The sequence below is a fragment of the Capra hircus genome, chromosome 13 (assembly GCF_001704415.2).
Source record: "Capra hircus breed San Clemente chromosome 13, ASM170441v1, whole genome shotgun sequence".
NCBI lineage: Eukaryota > Metazoa > Chordata > Mammalia > Artiodactyla > Bovidae > Capra > Capra hircus.
The window spans coordinates 19,395,727-19,421,590 of NC_030820.1; the positions used below are offsets into that span (position 1 = coordinate 19,395,727).

The following is a 25,864-nucleotide window of genomic DNA, read 5'->3' on the forward strand; positions in this document are numbered from 1 at the left end:
GCAGAATGAGGGCATGTGGATGAGGCATGCCTGACCCTGGGGGAGCTACAGGCCAGCTGGGGGTATCTGCAGGTGAGGCTCTCCCAGAAAGTTCATAGGTGGGCTTTCTGATGGAGTTCACAGCGTAGTCAGAAGGAAACCAATTCCTTTAATGCTCTCCAAAAATCTTATCTGCCTCTCTCCTGACCTCATATTGCCCTGTAACTTAGTGGTCTGAATGCTACAGGAGAGAAATGAGTCTTTTTGGCTGAACCCCAGACAGCTGTGGAAGCCTGGTGCTCATTCACTTGCTCTTCCTCTGACCTACCTCTCACTCCCTCACAGGATGGCTTTTGCTTGGCCCTACCGCTGCCATCTTAGGGAAGGTCGCAAAGTCAAACTGTTCTGCTTATCCACTCTAATGTGTCCAAACTCATCTTTTGCTCCAGTGGAGTGCTGGAACTTCTCCTTGAGAAACCCAGACTTCCATTAAGGCTCTCTTGTCCGTGATGACTGCCCCAGTCAGGGTTATCCAGATTCTCCTGGACCATGGCCAAGAGGAGCTGGAACCAGTTCATAAGCTACTGAAGGGTCCACAGTCAGGATGGAGGTCTGTCTTCCTATGACCTGATGCACAGGCATATGGAACTCCTCCAAGTCCCTTGGTGAATGATGCTGGATCCCAGACTCCCACAATGTCACTTTTGTTCATGGATACATGATAAATTTTTATTATTGATAAGTGGTAGATTAGGAGCAGTATCCTATGCCATCGTGATGCTGATGTCACCTGTCATACATCTGCAATACAGTCAGTTCTGCATTCCCTCCTGGGTTTATTTGTTGTATTATTTTTGAACCGACACCCTCTCAGTGGAAGCATGGAGCCTTAACCACAGGACTACCAGTGAAGTTCCTGGTTTGTCTCTGAATGCATATTCTATAGAGAAAATTATAATTAAAGTATAATCAAATGATGGAAAAGATGACCTAAATGTATGGCTCACTGATATATGCCTGTTTTTCCCCCACATTTTATAGGGGAGTGTCTACTGTGGTGTTAGTTGCTCAGTCATGTCTGACTCTGTGATCCCAAGGACTGTAGCCTCCTCTGTACATGGAAGTCTTCAAGCAAGAAAACTAGAGTGGGTAGTTTTTCCCTTCTCTAGGGGATCTTCCTGACTTAGAGACCAAACTAGGGTCTCCTGCATTACAGGAGAATTCTTTACCATCTGAGCCACCAGGAATCTTTGGAGTCTACCCTTGTCTGTGCTATTGTATTTGTGTGTGTGTGTGTTTTATGGGAAGTCACATCACAGGAGCTGCCTCTGAAAGAGATTATAGATCCTAAGACAGTGCTATTTGGCACTGATATCAAATTTTAATGAGAATTTGTGGAATTCTTGGAAAAGCACATGTATTTTGCATGGGAGGGAGGTAGGAATCATGGGTATTTGCAACCAGAAGGAGCACTGGTGGACTGGATTCAATAACAGGCTCAACATGTTCTTGACTACCTGTATTCATGTGCTCCCACACAACTCTGATCTTGGTAATATGACTTCAGTGAATGCAAGAAAAGCAGACAAATGCAGGCCGAGACTTGAAAATTGCTTGTGCATTGATTGAGATTTGCCCCCATGCTGTGCTAAGGATCCGAGGTTACAATGTGAAGACCCCTAAGCCAACAAAATGAAAGATGAGAGACATGTAGCGAGGTCACCTCCAGTAACACTTGAGAAGCTTATTTTCTCTTAGGATCCAAACCACTCTTTTACATTCTGCTTTGTGGTACTGGATCTACATTTATGCTTTGCCAGGTAGCACCAAGTTAGGGTGTGCAAACAGGGCCTGCTAGAGGGAGACTTTTGGAAAAGAACCAAGGAATTTGTTTCTCCCACTTGGTTACCAATGGGCTTCCCAAGAGCTCATGTCCCTTTTCAGTTCTGGTGAACATCATGCCAGCAATGTATCTTTTCCCCAGGAATAGAAATTCTTTCCACGGCACAAATTTTTGGTATTCTTTCCAACTTATTAAACTCTCACCACCCGAGACACTAGCAGTGCTTTGTCTTCAGAAGTACATAGGAGACTTCCTGAAAAATCAGAGATAGCAGCACCAGCCAAGCAACATCCTATACTGAAGTCTCTTTCAGCCCTAATAGTGGAAACTTCTAAAACTGCTTTCTCCATGTCCCAGCTCAAACCAGTCTACATTGCTAACTCCCAAATCATGAACTATATACATAGTTATAGTATAGCCTATGCTTTAGGCTAAATAGTTTTCTTGGTAGTTATCCAGTAAAATAACACTAACAAATGTGGGAAAAATTAAAATTAGATTGAGATATGAGAGATATGATTAATAACTTTGGGCATAAATGGAAAAAAGCAAATAAAAACCCACTAATCTATATGGCTGAAGGTTATTCAGAGAAAAGTATATTTTTCCTCAATTGCTGGTAGAAATGTTAACAGCCCTTTAGGTAAACAATCTGAAAGTATTTTTCAATATTAAAAACTTATAAATGCTTTAACAATATCAATCCTAAGATACTACCCCAAAGAGATAAAAATATTCATATGTAAGAATAGATATTCATGGACACATATAGTGAAAAGTGTAAAAAGTCAATGACCTTCAATAGAAGAATGATTAAATAAAGAATTCTATATTATGAAATATACTGCCAGTAAAAAGGAGAAATTAAAGTTATTTCATTTTCAGGCTTGCAAGGGTTTATCTAAGATATTTCTGGAGAAAAAGTAAGATACAAAAAGAAGGAAAAAATACCACAAGAACTATTCTATGTAATTATACAGTATTTTAATACCTTTATATATAAATTTACCTTCATCTTCAAAGGGTGATAAAGTAACTATTTTTGTTTTATATTTACTTGGTGCAACGTGTCTGGCATAGACATTTTCTTGCTGTAAAAATGTATTTTTGCCTTTAAGTAAATCTATAATAAAATTTAAAAAGAAGAATTATATGAAGTCTGAACATTCACACACTACCCTCTAAACCCCATGTATTAGTCTTTATGCATTTGTAATGTTTCCCTCCCATAGTTTAGCCGCTGGTCGATGACTATTACTCCAGTTTCTACAAATACGTCATCATTTTCTCTTCCTTGTCTTTATTCTGTGTTCCTTGGTAGCGTCCTGCTTTTTCTTTTCCAACTTCACTGAGGTATACTTAGTATATAAAAACGCTGCCCAGATGTAATGTGTACATTTTGATGAATTTTGAAATAGCCATACAACCTCTGAAGTCATCATCACAATCAAGGTAACAAACATGTCTATCACCTATAAGAGACTTCCCTGTCTCTTTGCTTTTCTATGTGTATCTCATAAATACACTTAGCACAAAGCACTCGTGTCTTAACAACTTTTACATGCACAATACTTCATTGTTAATTATAGATGTAAAATGTTTTACAGAAGATCTCTAGAATTTACTCAACTAATATAAATGTGACTTTATATCCATTGAACAACTACCCACTTCTCTCTACCCCTAGCCCCTGGAAACAACCATTTTATTCTCTGGTTCTGTGAGTTTGACTACTGATAAAATGCTAGATTGAAAATGTATTTTAAAAAGTATTGCTGAGATGGCATAAAAACATTCTCTAGAGACTAGAAAGGAATTAAAGCATTTAACTCAAGACTTTCTGCTAAAAAGGGGTATGTATATTTGTATGCATGTACATTTTTTATAAATTTGACTGACCTACAGTAATGTGGGTAGTGAGGAGGAAGATAGGTGGGAAGTTTCACAATAAAGAATAATCAAATAATAAAGAGAGCACAATAAAATAGTTTAGAATATATTTGTATAGAGTATCATTATATATTCTTTATGACTGTGTATAAAAAAAAGCTGAGAAAGGAGGGATTGGGATTGTAAAATCATACAAAGGGAACCATTACTAGAATATTGTGTGTTTTCTGTAAGTTTTCTTATTTTCTGGATGTTTAAAATATTTTATAGAATAAAATTTTAAAAACATATTACAAAAGTAATCTAAATAATTAGATATCTATTTTATACTGTTATATCTTTTACCTTGATTGTCAACTTGTGAAAAATTGATCATGTTCATTGAGAATTTACTTCCTGTGATGTGCCCAGTAAAAAACTCTGTTTGATGTTGTGTGGACTTATCTTTGTCTTTAAATAAATTCACTCCTAATGTAAAATTTAAAAAGAAAAAATTCACAAAGACATTATAACTATTTGCACACTACTCCCCATCTTTCACACATTGGTCTTCATTTCGGTACCTGTAAATTTTTCTTTCCACATATAAGTGGTCACTTTTCTATCACTCCAATTTCTATAAACAATTTCTTCATTTTCTCTCCCTTTTTGTTGTTCTGTTTTCTTAGATAGCATCTCACTTAATTTCAAAATTTAATCCAATCACCTTTTATATTCATTTCTACATTTGCATATTTATTTCTATATTTGATCTGTATTCTCCTTTCAGTACTTTTTCCCTTAACAATTTATATTGCTCAAATTTTATTCAGGGCATTTAATTATAAACTCCTCATTAATAAGTAAGTATAAAATAATTACCTAAATTAATTTTATTCTTAAGATGCATGACATTTTAAATTGGATGTAAATGAGAACAAATTCTTGGTATGCTTAAGGTTGTTATTCAAAATTGAGAAGGATTAATAAGCAACACTGAAGCCAAAGTAATTGAAAGAACCTACATAAAAATACTCTGAAAATTAAAGACATGGAAAAATGTCTTATAATATACCAAATTTATCACAGCAAAACAGAAAACAAATTTAACTTCTTAGTTCCTACAATTTCAGTTTTACACTTCTAGCTTTTCCTCAGTTAAAAGTTGTCAGTAAATAATTTTTACTTGATTATTTTTAATGGTTTTTTTTTTCAGGAATAGAAGTGAGATTATAACAAAATAAAGTATTCAAAAGTAAAGTTTCATAAATCTCATTTTAAATGTTAAATTTCAGTGAAAACACATATTTTGGTGCTTTAATCTGAGGATTCAGCTACTTTCAAATTCTGACTTTCAGCATCACTTTTGCAAAAAGTTCATTCTTTCACCAAAGAAAAATGTACCTAACCCTGTTACTCCAGGACTAAAGCTGTGTCTGTGAATTGTAAACTCAGCTAGAGAACTTCACTTCAGTAGAGATATAAATTTACACACAAGACTAATTATGTAGAGAAAATTGAATAAAATAACTGCTACATTCCTATTCTTATACCACTTATCAACTATCTTTTTTGCTTTTTCAATTTTAAATCAACACTCTTTTCTAAGCCAGCAAGAAAGTGAGTAGATTAGCAGTTTGAAATACTTAAACCAAGAATATTCTAAGGTCATTAGAGCATTGGATTATATGAATTACTTTCCAAATGTATGAGCTTACAACTAAACAATATCTAGGTAAATTTCCATTGACAGCAAATACAAGACTTTAATACTAATTATAAGATGAAATTTATGAAGATTACTCACCATTAACATAGTTATTGCTATCGTTAGTTAAATCACAGAGAAGACATAACCCATAAATATTAGACTTGACAAATTCTTGTTCTTACCAGGGTGACTTTTATGATGTATCTTGATTTTACTAGTTTCTTTTTCACTTTCAACAGTATCTGTCATGTATTTTTTATCAGTTGCTATAGATATAAAATAAATTTCAAAACACTTTCTAAGGTAACCATTAACACACAGGTATGTGTCTGTGTATGTAGTACTAAGCTACTTAGTACTTGTTATTATGGAAGACAATATAATATCTGCATTGTACAATCATAAAACATTAGAATTTGAAGGGCTCTTAGCAATCATATAAGCCTCATGATATAGAAGCTTAGAGATATTTTGAGATTTGATTGAGAACTCATACCAAGAAAATACAAAATTGAGCACAAGCTGAGGCCCCATAATTCCTTAACCAGTGCTTTTTCTACGCGATGCCATGTCTCACACAAACCTTAATCATCTTGGCGAGTTCACATTAATGATATAACTGCCAAGTTTACACTAAGAGGACACTCATCCTTTAAGAATATACCTATTAGTGGAACGTGGCATTTTTCCCCTGCCCACTGGTCAAGTTACAAACCATGGTCACAGAAGGTTACTACCAGGCAGAAATTCTTTGACTCTCTTAAGAGTGCTTTATGCCATTTTTAAGGTTATGTAAGTCCAGTAGACATTAATGATGCAGAAGAATAGCAAGATACTCTGTGGTCTAAGAAAAACTGTCTATCAGGTCATCTTACAATGCATACCTTTCCGCTGGGGAGCGGGAAGCGGTTAAATCTGCAGCAGTACCAGCACCGGGACTGCATCCCACTCCCTTTGAGTTTTTGTGTGATTTCAAGACTTGGCAGGATTTAGTAACTACAAACTAGGTCAAAGGAGAGGAAACTGCATGAAAGTTATTAAACAAAAATTCATATTGAAAAAGTGGTAATTAGGACTGGTGGCTTGGGTCAAATAATGTGTCCAGTGTTTTGTGAATGGAAGGTGGTTCCAAAGAACACATACCAAAAGTTGGAAACCTATCCTGAACCTGAAACCGTAAGGCGGATCTTACTATTAATACTTTGTTGTAATGGCTGAGAGCAGGAGAAAGTATTAAGGATCCTACAGAGGAGATATAATTGAGGCTTTCTGGTTTTCTGCCTCCCTTAATATCACACCAAAGATCAAGGAGTGGTGTGTCAAACACCCTTACACCAAGACAAGGGGCAACAAGTGTAAACTATGAACTATGTAACAAGACTACAGAGCTCTACTTCACCTGAGATACTGAAAATATGCTTGGTATTTTAATTATATACAGGGAATTAATAAGCAATGCAATAACTATCTGGTACTTCTTTTAATCCCATTCATAAACTAGACCTTATGCTTTTCCAAATACAAAGTAACTAGCCTGAAAATTAAAAAAAAAAGTAGCATTTGAAATGCTTTCATTAAGTATATTCCAAGATCACTATACCACTGAAATTTTGAGGATCACTTTTTAAAAGAAGGAGCTCTGAAATTTAAAATATGTAACTAATTTTCCATTGATAATAGCTGCTGGAGTTCCAGCAGTTCTAACTTTAGAAGGGAATTTATGAAGATACTGTATCCTGTAATAACAGCATATAGGTACTATAATCAGACTCAAACTCAAACTCTGGAAAAGGTAAATAGGCCAGAATAGACTTGCAATATTCTTACTTTTACCAGGATGACTCTTGGATTGTGTCTTGATACCACTCTTCAGCATACTCCTTCCAACAGCATTTGGGAAGTGCTCTGTATCAGTGTCTATAGCAATAAACAGTTTCAAAACATAAGGTAAATATCAACATATAGTTGTGTGAGTTTGTGTGTAATACTCCTTTAATTAGCATTTTATTATAGAAGAATTATAATGAAATGTCTTACTTACAGAATCGAAACACCTTAGAATTGGGAGAACCATTGGCAACCATATAAGCCTCATTATATTGTACCTTAGAAATGTTTATTAGTTTGACTAAGACTATATAGCCAAGTAGTGATAAAAGTGATTCATAGACTGATGCCTCATAATTCTTTAATTAGGGCTTTTTCCATAAAACACAGTCTTTTTGCAAATTCCAAGTCATCCTAGAGAGTTTATCTTAATTAACATAACTTTTCACTACATTAAAACTATATTAAAACTACATTGTGTACATTAAAACTACATCAAATGGTAAGAATTATACCTGGTAAGGCCAGACATGACATTTTTTTTTTTTTCCTGGGCCAAGTTGCCTGGAAAAAATGATGGCCATCATAGTCACAGAATGTTACTGTGAGGCAGAAATTCTTTGACTTTGTCCAGGAATATTTTAATTCCTTTTTTAAAGGTTATGTAAGTCATGGACATAAATTTGAGCAACCTGTGGGAGGTAGTGAAGGAAAGGAAAGCATGGCATGCTGCAGTCCACGGGGTAGCAAAGAGTTGGACACAACTTAGCGACCAAATAACAACAACTATAAATCAAAAGACAGCACTGATGGAAAAGTTAACAAGTTATCTGTAGACTGGCACTTTATCCCAGATCTTTTACTTGGGGAAGAGGAAATGAGTAATTTGCATGAATATTAGCATTGGTATTATACCTCTTTCCATTTGAGTCTTTGTGTGATTTTCATCTTTTGATGGATTCAGAAGCAACGATATAGGTTCAATGACAGAAAAAAATTTATTTAAAATAATTTTATATTGCAAAATAAATAATTAGAATTGGTAACTTTGGGTCATCTATTAGGTAAAGACTTTGGTGGGCAAAATTTGGTTCTAATACAGCATATAAGTAAAGGTGGAAACTGTCATATCCAGAATTTATAAACCAGAAGTCCTGCTTTGGAGAAATGACTGAGCCCATGAATATTTCAAGCGTGTGCTATCTCTGAGGCAGCACAAATTTATCACCACTGCAATCTAAACAGAGGTGAAGACCATGCGGCATCATTACTAAAACCAAAGATACATTAGATTCAGCATTTGTGAAAGTCATATGTGCTATGGCAACACATAACATAAAAGATTAGCAGACTCTAGCTGCTGATGCTTCTCCAACGGAAAAAAAATTAGAAGACCTGATTCATTTGATTTGAAAAAGCAAAGGCTTCTTAGGTAAGTAGGGAGGCAATGGGAATAGCCTTTGAGGACAGATTGGGTTAAACACTGGAAGCCTCAATGATATGTGGTAAAGAAGCCTAATTTATTCAGAGCCACAATTTTCCTTCTTCACAACATCTTCCCATTGCTTTTAAGTATTTAAAGAAAACTCCTATCCTTCTTGGAGTTTACTGTTTTTTTAAAGTTTAACATATAACATGCCCATTTTAAACATGTAATCAATGGTTATTAATATATTTTTAGAATATGTGACAATCGCCATAGTCAATTTTAGAATCAACTTCAGAGTCATACTAATTAAATTGTAGGAAAATGCAGAAGCATGACTGACATATAGTTTTATTCCCTTATTCCCATTTTTGTGCTACTGAATTACGTATTATATGTATAAAATTAAAGACATTATTAAAATTGTCCTTATAATTATTTATGAACCTATACGATTTTTAAAGAATCTGAGAGACAAAATTAGAGCAAGTTTAGTAAGTATATGTAGTGTTTGTTCTATTAACTACCATCTAGTGTTATTTACATAATTTTAAGCCATCTTTTCAAATATTTTTACTGCACTCTCTCTCCTAGTATTTCCCATTACCTTAAATTCACCGTTTCTTTCTTCAGACTAATTCAATCTCTTCCCTTAGGCAGTATTTTCATTTCATTTATTGTATATTTCAACCACATTTGGTTCTTCTACATTTTTATTTTTAGATGATAATATCTAGTTGATGAAATATTTTCACCATATCTTTGTTTTCTTAAAACAAAATTTCCTTTTTCTATTTATAATAACTATTAGGTCATCCCTGTCTGCTAAATCCAACATCCAAGACTCTCACAAGCATATTTTGTTTCCTGCTTTCTCCTGTGCATGGGTCACAATTTACTATTTCTTTGCATGTCTTAATTTTTTTTTGCTAATAACTGGACATTTTAGGGGCTTACAGGGTGGCACTAGTGGTAAAGAACCCGCCTGCCAATGCAGGAAACATAAGAGATGTGGGTTCGATCCTTGGGTCGGGAAGATCTCTGGAGAAAGGCATGGCAACCTACTCCAGTATTCTTGCCTGGAGAATTCCATGGATAGAGGAACCTGGCAGGCTACAGTCCATGCAGTCGCAAAGAGTTGGACATGACTGAAGCGACTTAGCATGGACGTTTTAGATAATATATCATAGTATTTCTGGATTCTAATTTGTTTCCCTATATAAGGCTTGTTGTTTAGTGTGTTCGCTTGTTTGTTTGCTTATTTACAGTGATTTCTCAGAAGTGTCTTACTAACGTCTCTTTTTTCCTGAGGTGTGAAGCCTCACCCATTGCTCCTCAGAGGGCACATCATCAGGCATGCACACAGCAGCCTCTTGGTGTTTGTAGTTACAGGGTTCTGTTCGAATGTCTGTTTTCCTTTTATCTCTATTTAGACGTCTTCTTTTAATATCACAGAAAACACCATAAAGAAATGTGTGTAATGCTGTTACTACAGGTCTAATAAAGAGGGAAGTGATAACCACTGAGATGTTATATTCTTCTTATCACATTCCTTATCTAGTCTTTCTGCACTTGCAAATTCAAGAGAAATGTCTACCTAAGCTGAAAACAGAAAGTGAATAGAATATAATTGGGCATATTTTTTACCAAGCATATGCTAAGTTTATTAAAGGACTGGTTTTTATGGATTACATCCTAAGTGAATGAGTTCTACCATTAATAATATGTAGATAGTTTTACATTGATATTTAATATAAAATGAATTTAAGGAAAAAATTCTTGAAAATTTCAGCCCATGTAATATTAAAACATAGATGCTGATGTTATTCATGACCCTTGTTTAAATATCTCTAGAGAAGATAAGTAAACCTGAAATCTTAGATTTGTAAAATTCCTATTCTTACCAAGGAGATTCCTTGATTGTGTCTTGAATCGTCCCTTTATTACACCTCTTCCAGTTTTACCTGTCAAGCCTTGTATATTAGTCCCTGTAGAAAAGAACAAATTTCAAAACGCTTTACAAGGTAACTATTTACACACAAACATGTGTGTGCATTTGCATGTGTGTGTTTGTGCACATGCGTGTGTGTATGATTGACCTAAATAGTATTTACTGTTATGAAAGATGAGTTATATTGAAATGTCTGGTTTGGAGAATCACAAAACCTTAAATTAGAACAGATGAAGCAATTATTAGTATGTAAGTTACATTATATTGAAGTTTAGATATATTTCGGATATGACCAAAATCAAACATTCAGGGAATGACAAATGGATGTACCACTTTGTGCCTAACCAGTGCCTTTTCTATAATCCTTTTGCCAGTATCTTTTAACCATGTTTAATTCCTTAACCAGTGATTTTTCTATACAATGCTCTCTTTTACACAAGCTGAAAGCATTCCGGAGAATTTATGATAGTAATATAATTTCCAAGTTCGTATCAAAAGTAAAGTTACTCTGTAAGGATGTTCCCAATGAGGCACAACTTCACATTTTTTTCCCCATCAGGACAAGATATAAACAAGAGTCTTCTTAGTCATAGAAACTTACCATGAGCCAGAAATTCTTTGACTTACTCAGGAAAATTTTAATTCCCTTTTAGGGTACATAACTGTAAATCATGTGGGTATCACTGACTTAAAGAAAAAGTGCCTCTGGGATTCCTTGGGCATATACATTTCATGTCTTGCAAGGAGGAAATGGCAATATTTGTACCAGAACCAGGACTCTGATAGGATCCATTTCCATTTGAATTTTTATGTGGTCTAAAGTTTTTGGTATAATTGACAGCAATTAACCAAGATTGGATGACATAAAAAACACATGAAAGTTAATTTAAAGACATTCATACTGAGAAAGGGATAATGAGGATTGGGAACCTAAAGGGCATGCACGCAGTTGCATTTTGATGCTAGTGGTTTTAACCGGGCTCTGTTTGAATGCTTGTTTCCCTGGATCAAAAAGTTAGTGCATGAAAGTTGGTTCCAGTTGAGCAAGTAAACGTAGCTGGAAACCTGTCATGATCCTGACATTATCCAGTAGAAGACTCCTTTGAAAAAAGGGCTGAGCCCATGCATAAATGCAAAAGGCACTATGATTTTGGCAGCCCAAGTGTACTACATTGCATTCTTTACAGAGAAGATATCTCCTGGAACATCAATAACAAAATGAACAAAAATGAATCAGATTGGCCATGTAAGTCTTCAATAAATAACACTTAGTGGGAGTAATAAAATTTATAGCCACACAAAATTAGGGATTAGCATACATATTTTAGCCACTTTCATCTTCCTCCAGTTAATTAATAAGGAGAATGGAATCATTTGACTCAAGAAAGCAGAGGATCCTCAGATAAGCTGGGAGGCAATCAGAACAGCATTTGATCTCATTGTTGTTCAGTCATTAAGTCATGTCTGACTCTTCGCGACCCCATGGACTGCAGCATGTCAGGCCTCCCTGTCCCTCACTGTCTCCCAGAGTTTGCCCAAGTTCATGTCCATTGAGTCGGTGATGCTATCCAACCATCTCATCCTCTGCTGCCCTCTTAATTTGCCTTCAATCTTTTCCAGCATCAGGATCTTTCACAATGAGCTGGCTCTTCACATCAGGTGGCTAGAGAATTGGAGCTTCAGCATCAGTCCTTCCAGTGAGTATTCAGGGTTGATTTCCTTCAGGATTTGATATGGTATATTAACACATATATGTGGAATCTAGAAAAATGGTACTGATGAACCTATTTCCAGGGCAGGCATAGAGATGTAGACATAGAGAACAGACTTGTGGACATAGTGGGGGAAGGAGAGGGTGGGGCAAATTGACAGAGCAGCACTGCAATACATAACACTACTTTGTGCAAAATAGCTAGCTAGGGGAAAACTGCTGTCTAAAAAGGGAGCTCAGATTGGTACTCTATGACAACCTAGAGGTGTGGGATGGGGATGAAGGGGAAGGAGGCTCACCAGGGAGGGAATATATGTATACTTATGGCTGATTCACAGTGCTATACAGGAGAAACCAACAGAACATTTCAAAGCAATTATCCTCCAATTTAAAAAAAGAATAGCATTTAAGGGAAGACTGAGTTTAAGCGCTAGGAATTAAAAGGTTTGCACTAGAAAAATCTTTGAAATATCTCAAAGAGAAAGAAATTTAACAAGGCAAAATGGTTGTCTGAGGAGACTGTCTTACAAATAGCTGAGAAAGCAAAAGCAAAGGAGAAAGGGAGACATACCCAACTGAATGCAGAGTTCCAAAGAAGCGCAAGGAGAGATAAGAAAGTCTTAAGTGAACAATGCCAAGAAACAGAGGAAAACAATAGAATGGGAAAGACTAGAGATCTCTTCAAGAAAATTAGAGATGCCCAGGGAACATTTCATTCAAAGATGGGCACAATAAAGGACAGAAATGGTAAGGACCTAAGAAATAGAAGAGATTAAGAGGTGGCAAGAATACACAGATACTCTACAAAAAAGTCCAAATGACCCAGATAACCATGATGGTGTGGTCACTGAGCTATAGCCAGACAACCTAGAGTGTGAAGTCAAGTACTACAAAGAAAGCTATATGAAGTGATGGAATTTCAGCTGAGCTACTGAAAATCTTAAAATGATGTCATTAAAGTGCTGCACTCAATATGCCAGCAAATTTGGAAAACTCAGTAGTGGCCACAGGACTGGAAAAGGTCAGTTTTCATTCCAATTCCAAGGAAAGGCAGTGCCAAAGAATGTTCAAACTACCTTATGACTGCACTTGTTTTACATGCTGGAGAGATAATGCTCAAAATCCTTCAAGCTAGGCTTCAACAGTACATGAACCAAGAACTTCCAGATGTACAAGCTGGATTTTAAAAAGGCAGAGGAACCAGAGATCAAATTGCCACCCTAGATCATAGAAAAAGCAAGACAATTTCAGAAAATCATTTATTTCTGTTTCCTTGACTATGCTAAAGCCATTGACTATATGGATCACAACAAACTGTGGAAAATTCTTAAAGAGGTGGGAATACCAGACCATCTTACCTGCCTCCTGAGAAACCTGTATGCAGGTCAAGAAGCAACAATTAGAACTGGATGTGGAACAACAGACTGGTTCAAAGTTGGGAAAGGGGTGTATAAAGGCTGTATGTTGTCACCCCGTTTATTTAACTTATATGCAGAGTACATCATTCAAAATGTCAGGCTGGAAGAATCACAAGCAGGAATCAAGACTGCTGGGAGAAATACCAACAACCTCAGATATGCACATGACACCACCCTTATGGCAGAAAGTGAAGAAGAATTAAAGAGCCTTTTGATGAAAGTGAAAGCTAGCTTAAAACTCAACATTCAAAAACTAAGATCATGACATCTGGTCCTATCATTTCATGGCAAATAGATTGGGGAAAAGATGGAAACAATGACAGATTTTATTTTCTCGGGCTTCAAAATCACTGCAGGTAGTGATTGCAGCCATGAAATGAAAAGACACTTGCTCCTTGCAAGAAAAGCTATGACAAACTTAGACAGTGTATTAAAAAGCAGAGGTATCATTTTGCTGTCAAAATTCTGTATAGTCAAAGCTGCGGTTTTTCCAGTAGTCATGTATGGATGTGAGAGTTGGACCATAAGGAAGGCTGAGCACTGAAGAACTGATGTTTTCAAACTTTGGTGCTGAAGAAGACTCTTGAGAGTCCCTTGGACAGCAAGGAGATCAAACCAGTCAATCCTAAAGGAAATCTGTCCTGAATATTCATTGGAAGGACTGATGCTGATGCTCCAATACTTTGGCCACCTGATGCGAAGAGAAGACTCACTCGAAAAGACCCTGATGCTGGGAAAGACTGAAGGCAGGAGGAGAAGGGGGCAACAGAAGATGAGATGGTTTGATTCCATCACTGACTCAGTGTGCACACTCAGTGAGTTTGAGCAAACTCCAGGAGATGGTAAAGTTCAGGGAAGCCTGGCATGCTATAGCTCATGCGATTGCAAAGACTTGGACATGACTTAGTGACTGAACAAAAACAGCATATATAACTTTTCCATATGTTTTATACTGTTCTATACAACTGTTTTTTTAAGTCAATTAATAGAAGAACAGGAAATACTCTTTAATACTGTCTTTTGAAGCATGGAATTCTGTTTTTTAAACTTTAACCCATTTCCTTCTGCTTTTTTGACATGAACTTATTCATGTGGTACCCATAAAGTACATTGGAAACATGTATTTTGTTTCACAAAGAAGGAGAAAAAAATGAAAAAAACATGGTTGTTTATGGAAAGCTGCACAGGAGGAGAAAGACGATGAACAAAAGAGGATGCCACCCAAGAGTCTTGCTCTTCAGACTACAATATTTATATAGTAATGTAAATACAGTTTATACCTTGGCCATCAGGGCCACTCTAATTACTTGAGTGTTTAGAACTTCAGAGCACTATTTTTGTTTTAAGTTTCTTTTCTGTTTCCCAAGAAACAACTTATTGTTTCTTATTATTAAAGTAACATATGGTTAACTTTTAAAATTCCACCTACAAGTGAAATCATATGGTATTTGTCTTTCTCTGTTTGGCTTATTTCACTGTATCACTGAATTTTTTATGGATCACTTTTGAATCAAATAAATTCTAAAATTAACAATATGCAGCTAATTCCCCACTGACAGTAACTGCTAGAATTCTAGTAATTATAGGAGGGAATTGATGACACTTTTTAATCCTGTAATAATAGCATATAGGCGCTGTAGTCACTAAAGATGCAAAGTTAAACAAACTTCAGAGAAGCTATTAATAAAAACAACAGGAAACAGACTCAAAATATTGTTCTTACCAAGATGGTTCTTGGGTTGTGTCTTCAATTCACTCTTCAAGAAACGTCTCCCAATAATATCTGGGAATAGCTCTGTATCAGATGCTACAGGAATAAACAGTTTCAAGATACATTTGTAAGCTAAACATTAACATGTGTATGTTTGTGTGTGTGTGTGTGTGTGTGTAATATGTGTGTATTCTTATTAGATATTTTTATTATAGGAGAAGAGTTATAATGAAATGCCTGGACTGCACACATAATACCTCTAGAACTGGAAGTCTTATAAACCTCATTATATTGAGGCTCAGAAATGTTCAATGATTTCACCAAGGCCATATATCTAGTATGGAGAAGGAAATGGCAACCCACTCCAGTGTTCTTGCCTGGAAAATCCCAGGGACGGAGAAACCTGGTGGGCTGCCGTCTATGGGGTCGCACTGAGTCGGATACGGCTGAAGCGACTTAGCAGCAGCATATATCTAGTAACAACAAACGAAATTGATCCATAGACTGATGCCTCATAGTTCCTTAACTGGGAACTTCTGCATAAAATATAAAGTCTTTCACAGATTTAAGTTACCCTAGAGACTTCATTTTTCACTTTTACTTAGTAAATATAATCGTCTTGGGTATATCAGAAAACATACATATGGCAGGGATGTACCTGGTGAGGTAGGATATAACACTTTTTAATTTTTACATTTGGCAGTACATTCAACTTCTTTCCTCTTAGTTTCTGACTTTCAAGTTTCATTTAGAGAATTTAGTTATAAATTTACCATTAATAAATAAGTATGAAATAACTAACAATTTTGTTATTAAATAGCAGGACATTTAAAAGTGAATGGATAGAAAAGAAAGCACTTTTTGCTGTGTCTAAGTTAACTATTCAAAACTGACAAGGATCTCTATTAATAAGCAACACTGAAGCAAAAATTAATTGAAAGAACATAACCAAAAACACTCTGAAGTAAAACACAAAATAAATTTTAACTGCTTGGTTAAACAATTTGACTTCTATACCACCAGGTTTTCTCCACTTAAAAGTTGTTGGAATAAATAAGTTTTATTTGACTCATTTTTAACATTACTTTTTTTGGAAATAAAAGTGAGAATGCAATAAAATAAAGGAATCAAAAGCAAATAAATTTTAGAAATCTTGCTTAAATATTAAACTTCAGTGAAAACACATTTCTATGTTTTTATCTGAGGGTTCAGTTAGTTTGCAAGTCTAGTTTTCAGCATCAGTTCTGCAGAAAGTTCATGACCACAAGATTTCCTGCACCAAAGAGAAATGTATCTAATTCTGTTACTCCAAGACTAAAGCAGTGTCTGCTAGAGAACTCCAGTTAGTAGAGATACGAATTTACATGCCAACTTAACTATGTAGAGGAAATTGGTAACCAATGAAATAGCTGTTATATTCATCTCATCAACTGGCTTTTTTTGCTTTTTGCATGTTAAGCTAGCAATGAAAGTGAATAGAATGGCAGTTGGAAACACTGAAACCAAGCATATTCTAAAGTCATTAGAGCACAGGATTATATGGATTACTTTGGTGGTGGTTTAGTCACTTAGTCGTGTCCTACTCTTGTGACCCCATGGACTGTAGCCTGCCAGGCTCCTCTCTCCATGGGATTCTCCAGGTAAGAATACTGGAGTGGGCTTCCATTTCCTTCTCCAGGGGATCTTCCCAACCCAGGAATCAAAGCCAGGTCTCCTGCACTGCAGGCAGATTCTTTACCAACTGAGCTATGAGGGAAGCCTATGGATTACTTTACAAATACTTAAAAACTAATAACATGCAGCTAATTTTCCACTGATAGTAAATACTAGAGTTTAATTATTAGAGGGAATTCATAAGCATTTTTCCCTGTTAATAACAAAATAAAGTTACTGTTGTCATTAATGGTTCATAGTTAATTAAATCCCAGAAAAGACATAAACCATAAGTATTACTTGAAAAACTCTTGTTCTTATCAAAGTGGTTCTTAGTGTCTTTGACCAATTACTTTTTCTCTTCTAACTGTATCTGTCATGCATTCTATATCAGTCTCTATAGAAATAAAACAAATTTCAAGACACTTTCTAAGGTAACCACTAACACATATGTATGTCTATCATTGTATCTATGTGTAGTACTAAATTAATTAGTATTTGTTATCACAGAAGAGAAATTATATGTCTGCATTGCACGGTCATAAAACATCAGAATTTGAAGGGCTCTTAGCAATCATATAAGCCTCATGATATAGAAGCTTAGAGATGTTTTGAGATTTGACTGAGAACACATACCAAGAAAATACAAAATTGAGCACAAGCTGAGGCCCCATAATTTCTTAACCAGTGCTTTTTCTACATGATGCCATGTCTCACACAAACCTTAATCATCTCGGGGAGTTCACATTAATGATATAACTGCCAAGTTTACACTAAGAGAACATTCATCCTTTAAGAATATACCTATGTTTCAATGCCGGAGGGAGGTGGGAGGGGGGTTTAGGATTGGGAACATGCGTACACCCGTGGCGGATTCATGTTAATGTATGGCAAAACCAATACCATATTGTAAAGTAAAATAAAGTAAAATAAATAAATAAATAAAATAGATAACCAAAAAAAAAAAAAAAAAGACCATGAGGTCAGAGATTAAAAAAAAAAAAGAATATACCTATGAGTGGAACATGGCATTTTTTTCCCTGCCCACTGGTCAAGTTACAAACCATGGTCACAGAAAATTACTACCAGGCAGAACATCTTCGACTCTCTTTAGAGTGCTTTATGCCATTTTTAAGGTTATGTAACTCCAGTAGACATTAATGATGCAGAAGAATAGCAAGATACTCTGTGGTCTAAGAAAAATTGTCTATCAGGTCATCTTACAATGTATACCTTTCTGCTGGGGAGGGGGAAGTGGGTAAATCTGAAGCAGTACTAGCACCAGGACTGTATCCCACTCCCTTTGAGTTTTTATGTGATTTGAAGATTTGGCAGGATTTAGTTAACTACAAGGCAGTGGAAACCCACTCCAGTACTCTTGCCTAGAAAACCCCATGGAGGAGGAACCTGGTGGGCTGCAGTCCATGGAGTCGCTAGAAGTCGGACATGACTGAGCGACTTCCCTTTCACTTTTCACTTTCATGCACTGGAGAAGGAAATGGCAACCCACTCCAGTGTTCTTGCCTGGAGAATCCCAGGGACAGAGGAACCTGGTGGGCTGCCGTCTATGGGGTCGCACAGAGTTGGACGCAACTGAAGCGACTTAGCAGCAGCAGCAGCAGCAGTAACTACAAACTAGGTCAAAAGAGAGGAAACTGTATGAAAGTTATTAAACAAAAATTCATATTGAAAAAGTGGTAAGTAGGACTGGTGACTTGGGTCAAATAATGTGTCCAGTGTTTTGTGAATGGAAGGTGGTTCCAAAGAACACATACCAAAAGTTGGAAACCTATCCTGAACCTGAAACCATAGGAGGATCTTACTATTAATGCTTTGTTGTAATGGCTGAGAGCAGGAGAAAGTATTAAGGATCCTACAGAGGAGATATAACTGAGGCTGTCTGGTTTTTCTCCACCTGGTATAGGTAAGAATGACAAGTACAGTTGATGCCTATATAAGCAAGGAAGCATTAAGAAGAGCATCTAATAGCAGAATTAAGGACGAGGGAACAAAGGGTATGTGCTAGAGGAATCTGTAACCTAGTAAGAATCACAATTTTTCTCCTTCACAATACTTTCTCACTGCTTAATTTATTTTTTACACCTACTTTTCCTGAAGTTTCTAGTACATGAATCACACTTTGTTTCTTTGCCTGTCTCAAGTTTTGGGAGATAGATACTGGGCATTCTAGATAATATAAGAAATCTAGATACTGAGTTCCTCTTCTCTTTGGAGGCTTGTTGTTGCTGTTTTCCTCATTATTTGTTTGGTGACTTGGCTGGAATATATGAAAGTGTTGAAAGTGTTAGTCACTCAGTCGTGTCTGACTCTTTGTCACCCTATGGACTTTAGCCCACCAGGCTCCTGTGTTCATAGGATTTCCTAGACAAGAATACTTGTGCATAGCCATTCCTTTCTCCAGGGGATCTTTCCAACCCAGGATCAAACCTGGGTTTTCTGCATTGCAGGCAGATTCTTTACCATCTGAGCTACCAGGGAAGCATATATTCTGTTGTTGAGAATGAAGTTTCTAAGGTTGCTCCTCCGGGAGCACAGACTTGGGCAGAGTTACCTTTGATGACAGCTGCTTTTCCTTGTGAGTATCTCTTTCCTTTACTTTTTGTCAAGCTCTCTGCCTCCCTTAATATCACTCCAAAGATCAAAGAGCAGTGTGTCAAATACCATTACACCAAGACAAGGGGCAGCAGTAAACTGTGAGTTACACAACAAGACTAAAGATCTCTATTTCACCAGAGTTACTGAAACTGTGCCTAGTATTTTAATTACTTAGAGGGAGTTAGTAAGCAGTGAAATCTCCATTTTAATTACATTGATAAAACTAGCTTTTCTGCTTATGCAAATATAAAGCAGCTACCTTTCTAGCCTGAAAAAGAAAGTGAATAGTAATAACATTTCAAATGCTTCTGGCAAGCATATTCCAAACTTACCATAGCACTGAATTTCTAAGGATAAGTTTTAAGTGAACGAGTTCTAAAACTTATACTATGTAGCTAATTTTCTACTGTTAGTAACTGCTGGAGTTCCACTAATAATGGGAGGGAATTGATGAAAATATTTCGGCCTGTAATAATAGCATATAGACACTATACTCATTTAGATACAAATTTAAACTCCAGCCAAGATAAATAAAGCAGAAATAGACTTGAAATACTCTTGTTCTTACCAAGATGACTCTTGATTTCGCCCTTTAGAGTACTTCTTCCAGTAGCTTCTGCATAGCGCTCTGTATGAGTCTCTATAAGTTTCAAAACACTTTTGTAAGGTATATATTAACATGTGTTTCTCTGTGTGTGTAGTACTCCTTTAATTATGGTTTTAATATTATAGAACAGAATTAAAATGAAATGTCTGGATTGTAGTATCACAGGACCTTAGAATTGGAAGGGCTGTAAGCAATCATATAAGCCTCATTATACTGAGGCTTTCTGCCTGCAATGCAGGAGATCCAGGTTTGATCCCTGGGTTGGGAAGATACCCTGGAGAAGGGAATGGCAACCCATTCCAGTATTCTTGCCTGGAGAATTTCATGGATGGAGAAGCCAACTGGGCTACAGTCCATGGGGTCGCAAACAATCGGACACAACTAAGTGACTGACACACAGAGAAATAATGATTTGACCAATGCCACATATCTAGGTAACAACAAAGCTGATCCATAAACTGATACTTCATAGTTCTTTAACCAGAGCTTTTTCCATAAAATACAAATCTTTTGCAAACAAAAGTCATCCTAGAGAGTTTATCTTAATAAATAGTGTGCACGTTAAGAACACATTCACATGGTAAGGATATATCTGGTGATGTAGAACATAACATTTTTCCCCAGGGTCAAGTTGCAAATGATAAGCATCATAGTCACAGGAAGTTGCAGAAATTCTCTGACTTGTCCCGGAATATTTTAATTCTTTTTTTAAAAGGTTATATAGCTAAGTCAAGTAAGTATCAATGATGGGAAAGAAAAACAAGTAATTTGTGGACAGAGATAAAATACTCTCCCAGGTTCTCTTAGCACATAGACCTTCTCCCCTGAGGAGCAGGAAATGGGTCATTTGCAGGAATGTGAGCATTGGTACTGAATCCCTTTCCATTTGAGTCTTTACCTGGTTTTTACTTTTTGCTGGATTTAGAAACGATGATCCATGTTCCATATCAGAAAAAAAATATTTAAAAGAATTTTATATTGCAAAAGGAATAATCAGAATTGGTGACTCTGGGTCACCTGTTAGGTAAAGTCTTGGGTGAGCAAAATTTCGTTCAAGCTTCATGTAAGTGAAGCTTGAACTTGTTACATCCAGAACTTATACATTATAAGTTTTGCTTTGGAGAACTGGCTGAACCCATGAATATTTCAAGTGTGTACTATTACTGAGGCAGCACAAATTTATCACCACTGTAATCTGAACAGAGGTGAAGACCATGGGACATCATTACTAAAACTGAAGACATGCTGGATTGGGCAGAACAAGTTTTAGTAATTAAGTTACAGCATTTGTGAAAGTAATGTGTACTATAGAACTGGAAAACATTAGCAGACATACTTTAGTTCTCTTCTCTGGTCTTTCTCCAAAGATAAAATTAGAAGAACTGATTCACTTGATTTGAGAAAGCAAAGGATTCTTAGGTAAGCAGGGAGGCAATAAATGATATAGAGTAGAGAAACCTAATCTATTAAGAGCCACAATTTTCTTCCTTCACAATGTTCTCCCACTGCTTTTAAGGTTTTTTTTTTTTTTTTAATCCTACTCTGCTTGGAGTTTGTTGAACTATTTTTTAAAATGTAACATGATCCATTTTAAATGTTAATTCTATGCTTATTAGTATATTCATAGAGCTGTGTAACAATCATAGTCATTTTATAGTCTACTTTAGATTTATACTAAACAGATGAAATTCCAGGAAGATTTATAAATTTTCATATTCTACATATATAGTTCTCTTTATAATGTAATTCTTACTATCTTTTCCCAGTTTTATATATGAAGCATGTAAAAATGAATTCATTTATTAAAATTGCTTTTAAAGTATTTACATAATTTTGTGCTCTACCAAGAGAAGACAAAGCATGTATGTACAGCATTTATTATTTTAACCATTTTATTTATAATGTTTTTTTGTCATTATTTACAATAACATTTTCTGCTCTTTAATCCCTCTGCTGCCCATGCTATATTTCCATACTTTAAATTTGCTCATTCTTTCTTCTGATAGTGTAAAAATACTGAACATCTCTATTGATTTTTTAAAATTTCAGTTACACTTTCAACTCCAATTTCTATGTGTTCCTTTTCAAAATGATATATTTCTCTTTGTATATATTACCTATTTGATAAAGAATTTTCATGAGATCTTACTTCTCTTCTTAATAATGTTTACATTTAGTTATTTGAACATTATATATAATAACTTCTTTTTAGTTTTGTTCTTTAAGTGCAATAGCTTGGATCCTCACAAGCAGTTTTTGTTGTATGCATTTTTCCTTGTTATATGTCACATTTTACTGTTTTTTTTTTTTTTTTGCATGACCCATAATTTTATGCTGAAAACTGAGTATTCTGGATATGCAATGTAGCATCTCTGAATACTGACTTCCTTTTTCAAGGCATGTTATTATTATTTTCTTGCTTATATTCTTAGCTATCTGGCTGAAACATTTTACTGAAGTATTTTTTTGCAGTTTGAAGGCACAACTACTGCTCCTCAAGGGAAAAATTCTTGGATACAGTGGTTTTAGCAGTGCTGTCTTTCTTACATCTCTGTTATATGGTCTATCTCTTTTGATGTTATCAGTCAGTTCATTCAGTAAATCAGTTGTGTCTGACTCTTTGCGACCCCATGGACTGCAGCACACTAGGTCTCCCTGTCCATCACCAACTCCCAGAGCTTGCTCAAACTCATGTTCATCGAGTTGGTGATGCCATTCAACCGTCTCATTTTCTGTTGTCCCCTTCTCCTCCTGCCTTCAATTTTTCCCAGCATCAGGGTCTTTTCCAATGAGTCAGTTCTTCACATCAAGAGGCCAAAGTATTGGAGTTTCAGCTTCAATATCAGTTCTTCCCTCAAAATCAAACAGCAGTGTGTCTATCACTTTTACAAGAGTAAAGACTGTAGCATAATCTCTGAACTACATAATAATGACTCTATCACAGATGAGAAGGCTAATATGCCTGAGAGTTCCATCAAATAGAGAGAAATGGTAACCAATGAATTAAATGTGTTAAATTCACCTTGTTATTATCACATTCATCAAGAAGACTGTCTCCTTTTCTAAGCTAGAAAGAGATTAGAATAGAATTAAATACACTTGAAGTGAAGTGGCTTAGTTGTGTCTGACTCTTTGCAATCTCATGGACTGTAGCCTACCAGGCTCCACCATCCATGGAATCTTCCAGGCAGGAATACTGGAGTGGGTTGCCATTTTCTTCTCCAGGGGATCTTCCCAACCCAGGGATTGAACCTGGGTCTCCTGCATTGCAGGCAGATTCTTTACTGTCTGAGCTATCAGGAAAGCCAGGATGTACCAAGAATATTCCAAGCTCATTACAGCATTTCATTTTATGGTTTAATTTTTAAATGGATCCTTTCTATAAATCATATCTAGCTAACTTTTAGATTTCTAGTAAATACCATAGTACAACTAATTATGAGAATATTCATGAAGATTTTACCTATATAATAACAACATACAAGTACTCTTATCATCAAAAATTCATACTCAAACTTCAAAAAAGGTAAAGAAATGATAAAGATCAGACTTGGAAAGATTAGACTTACCAGGGAGACCCTTTGCTAGGGTCTTATTTTCCACTATCCATATACGTCTTTCAACAGTATCTTTCAAGTGTTCTAGATCAATTTCTATGGAAATAAACATAACAAAACACTTTGTAAAGTAACCCTAACATACGAGTGTTTCTCTTTGTCTGTATGTATGTGTGTTCCTGTGTGGTACTATCTTAATTAGCCTAGTTATTAATAAATATGCATTATAATGGAATATCTTGGTTGCAGAGTCATTAAACCTTAGAATGGCTGTTAGCAATCATTAAGTCTCCATATATTGAGACTTAGAGACATTAACAATTTGACCAAGACTGTGTCCAGATAATGAAAAACCTGATGCACAACCTTATGCCTTTAACCAGTGCTTTTTCCAAACCATGCTATCTCTTAGACTAAATTAAAATATCCTGGAGAGGTTATGATAATAATCAACTGTTAAGTTTAAATTAAAATCAAAATCATACTATAGGGATATATACCAGTGATGTGGAAGACAACATTTTTTTTCCTCAGGCTATGTTGCAAACTAGGGTCTTCATGGAAATTTACCATGGGGCAGAAATTCTTGGACTTTCCAGGAATATTTTAATGCCCCTTTTATGTTACTTAAGTGTAAACAAAGTAGGCATCAGTGATGTAAAAGAATATCAGAATATGTTGTAGACTGAAAAAACATGCTCTCCTAGGTCCCTTTAGCATGTAGACCTGGTAGCCTGGAGGAAGAAATGGTTAAACTTGTAGAAGTACCTGGATTGAGACTGGGTGTCTTTTCATTTGAGTTTTATGCCATTTGAAATTTTTGCTTGATTTAAACGGCAAACTAGGTCCAATTATGAGAAAAATATGTTAACATTATTAAAGGATAGTTTATATTGAAAGGAATAATTAGGAATGATCAACTACTGGATTTAAAATACTGTAGCTAATTAGTTTCTAGCAGAGTGTGTACCTGAAGTTAGAAACCTGTTATGACTAAGATGCCCAGATGGAAGTCTCTATTTGGAGAAATGCATGAACCAGTAAGTATCAAAAAGGTTGTGCTATTTGTGTAGAGGTGGTTACCTGCTGCAGCACCATTGCCAAAATGAAAAAAGTGTGTCTGGTTAGGCAGAACAAATTTTCAATAATTAACAACATTTTGTGAAAGTAATAAGATATATAGCAGAATGAAACTGGGAGTATTAGCAGATACATTTTAATTTCTCTGGTTCTCTCTCCAAATGGTATATGTAACAAGGACTTGCTCATTTGCATTAAGGAAGCAGATTCCTTAGATAAGTAAGAGACAATGAGGACAGCATTTGAGGAAAGGTTAGGTTATTAAAAGACATATGCTAGAGAAATGTATAACCTAGAAAAGTGAGAGTTTTCTCTTTTATCATATCCTCCCACTTTTCAAATCCTTTTTTAATTCTATTCTTCTTGACATTCATTGAGTTAGTTTTTAAAAACATATAACATATTATACAATTTGACCATTTAAAGTATTCATTTCAATGTTTTAAAAAATATATTCAGAGTTATATGACCATCACCACAATTAATTTTAGAAGAGACTAGACAGTGTTCTTACCAAAAAAATGATAATTATATGACATGATGGAAGTGTTAGCTAACACTGGGGTGGTCATCATATTGCAATGTACAAATGTATCAACATATCATAAATGTTAAACACACAATGTTATAGATAGATCAATTTTTTCACAATAAAAAAAGAATTTACATAAGAATTATGCTAAGTAAATTCTAGTAATTACAGTGAGGTATAGAAATGCTACCCTTATATAGCATTATTCCCTCCTCTATATTTTTGTACCATTGTTAAATATATTATAAATATAATAACCTATAACCTATATAGTCATTGCTTTCTTAAAATTATGATTAATTATTATTTATGTATATGTTTTAATACTATCTTTTATAATTACAGAATTAGTTTAACCCAGTCTTTTTTTTAT

At 35.4% G+C, this 25,864-nt stretch overlaps 1 non-coding gene across 1 annotated transcript; it reads right to left on the minus strand.

Moving 5' to 3' along the window:
• Positions 7,236 to 15,530, minus strand: LOC102178346. Its single transcript, XR_001918968.1, has 3 exons — positions 15,459 to 15,530; positions 10,560 to 10,643; positions 7,236 to 7,319 (listed from the first exon to the last, which is right to left on the minus strand). It is a non-coding gene; the product is annotated as an uncharacterized LOC102178346 (transcript).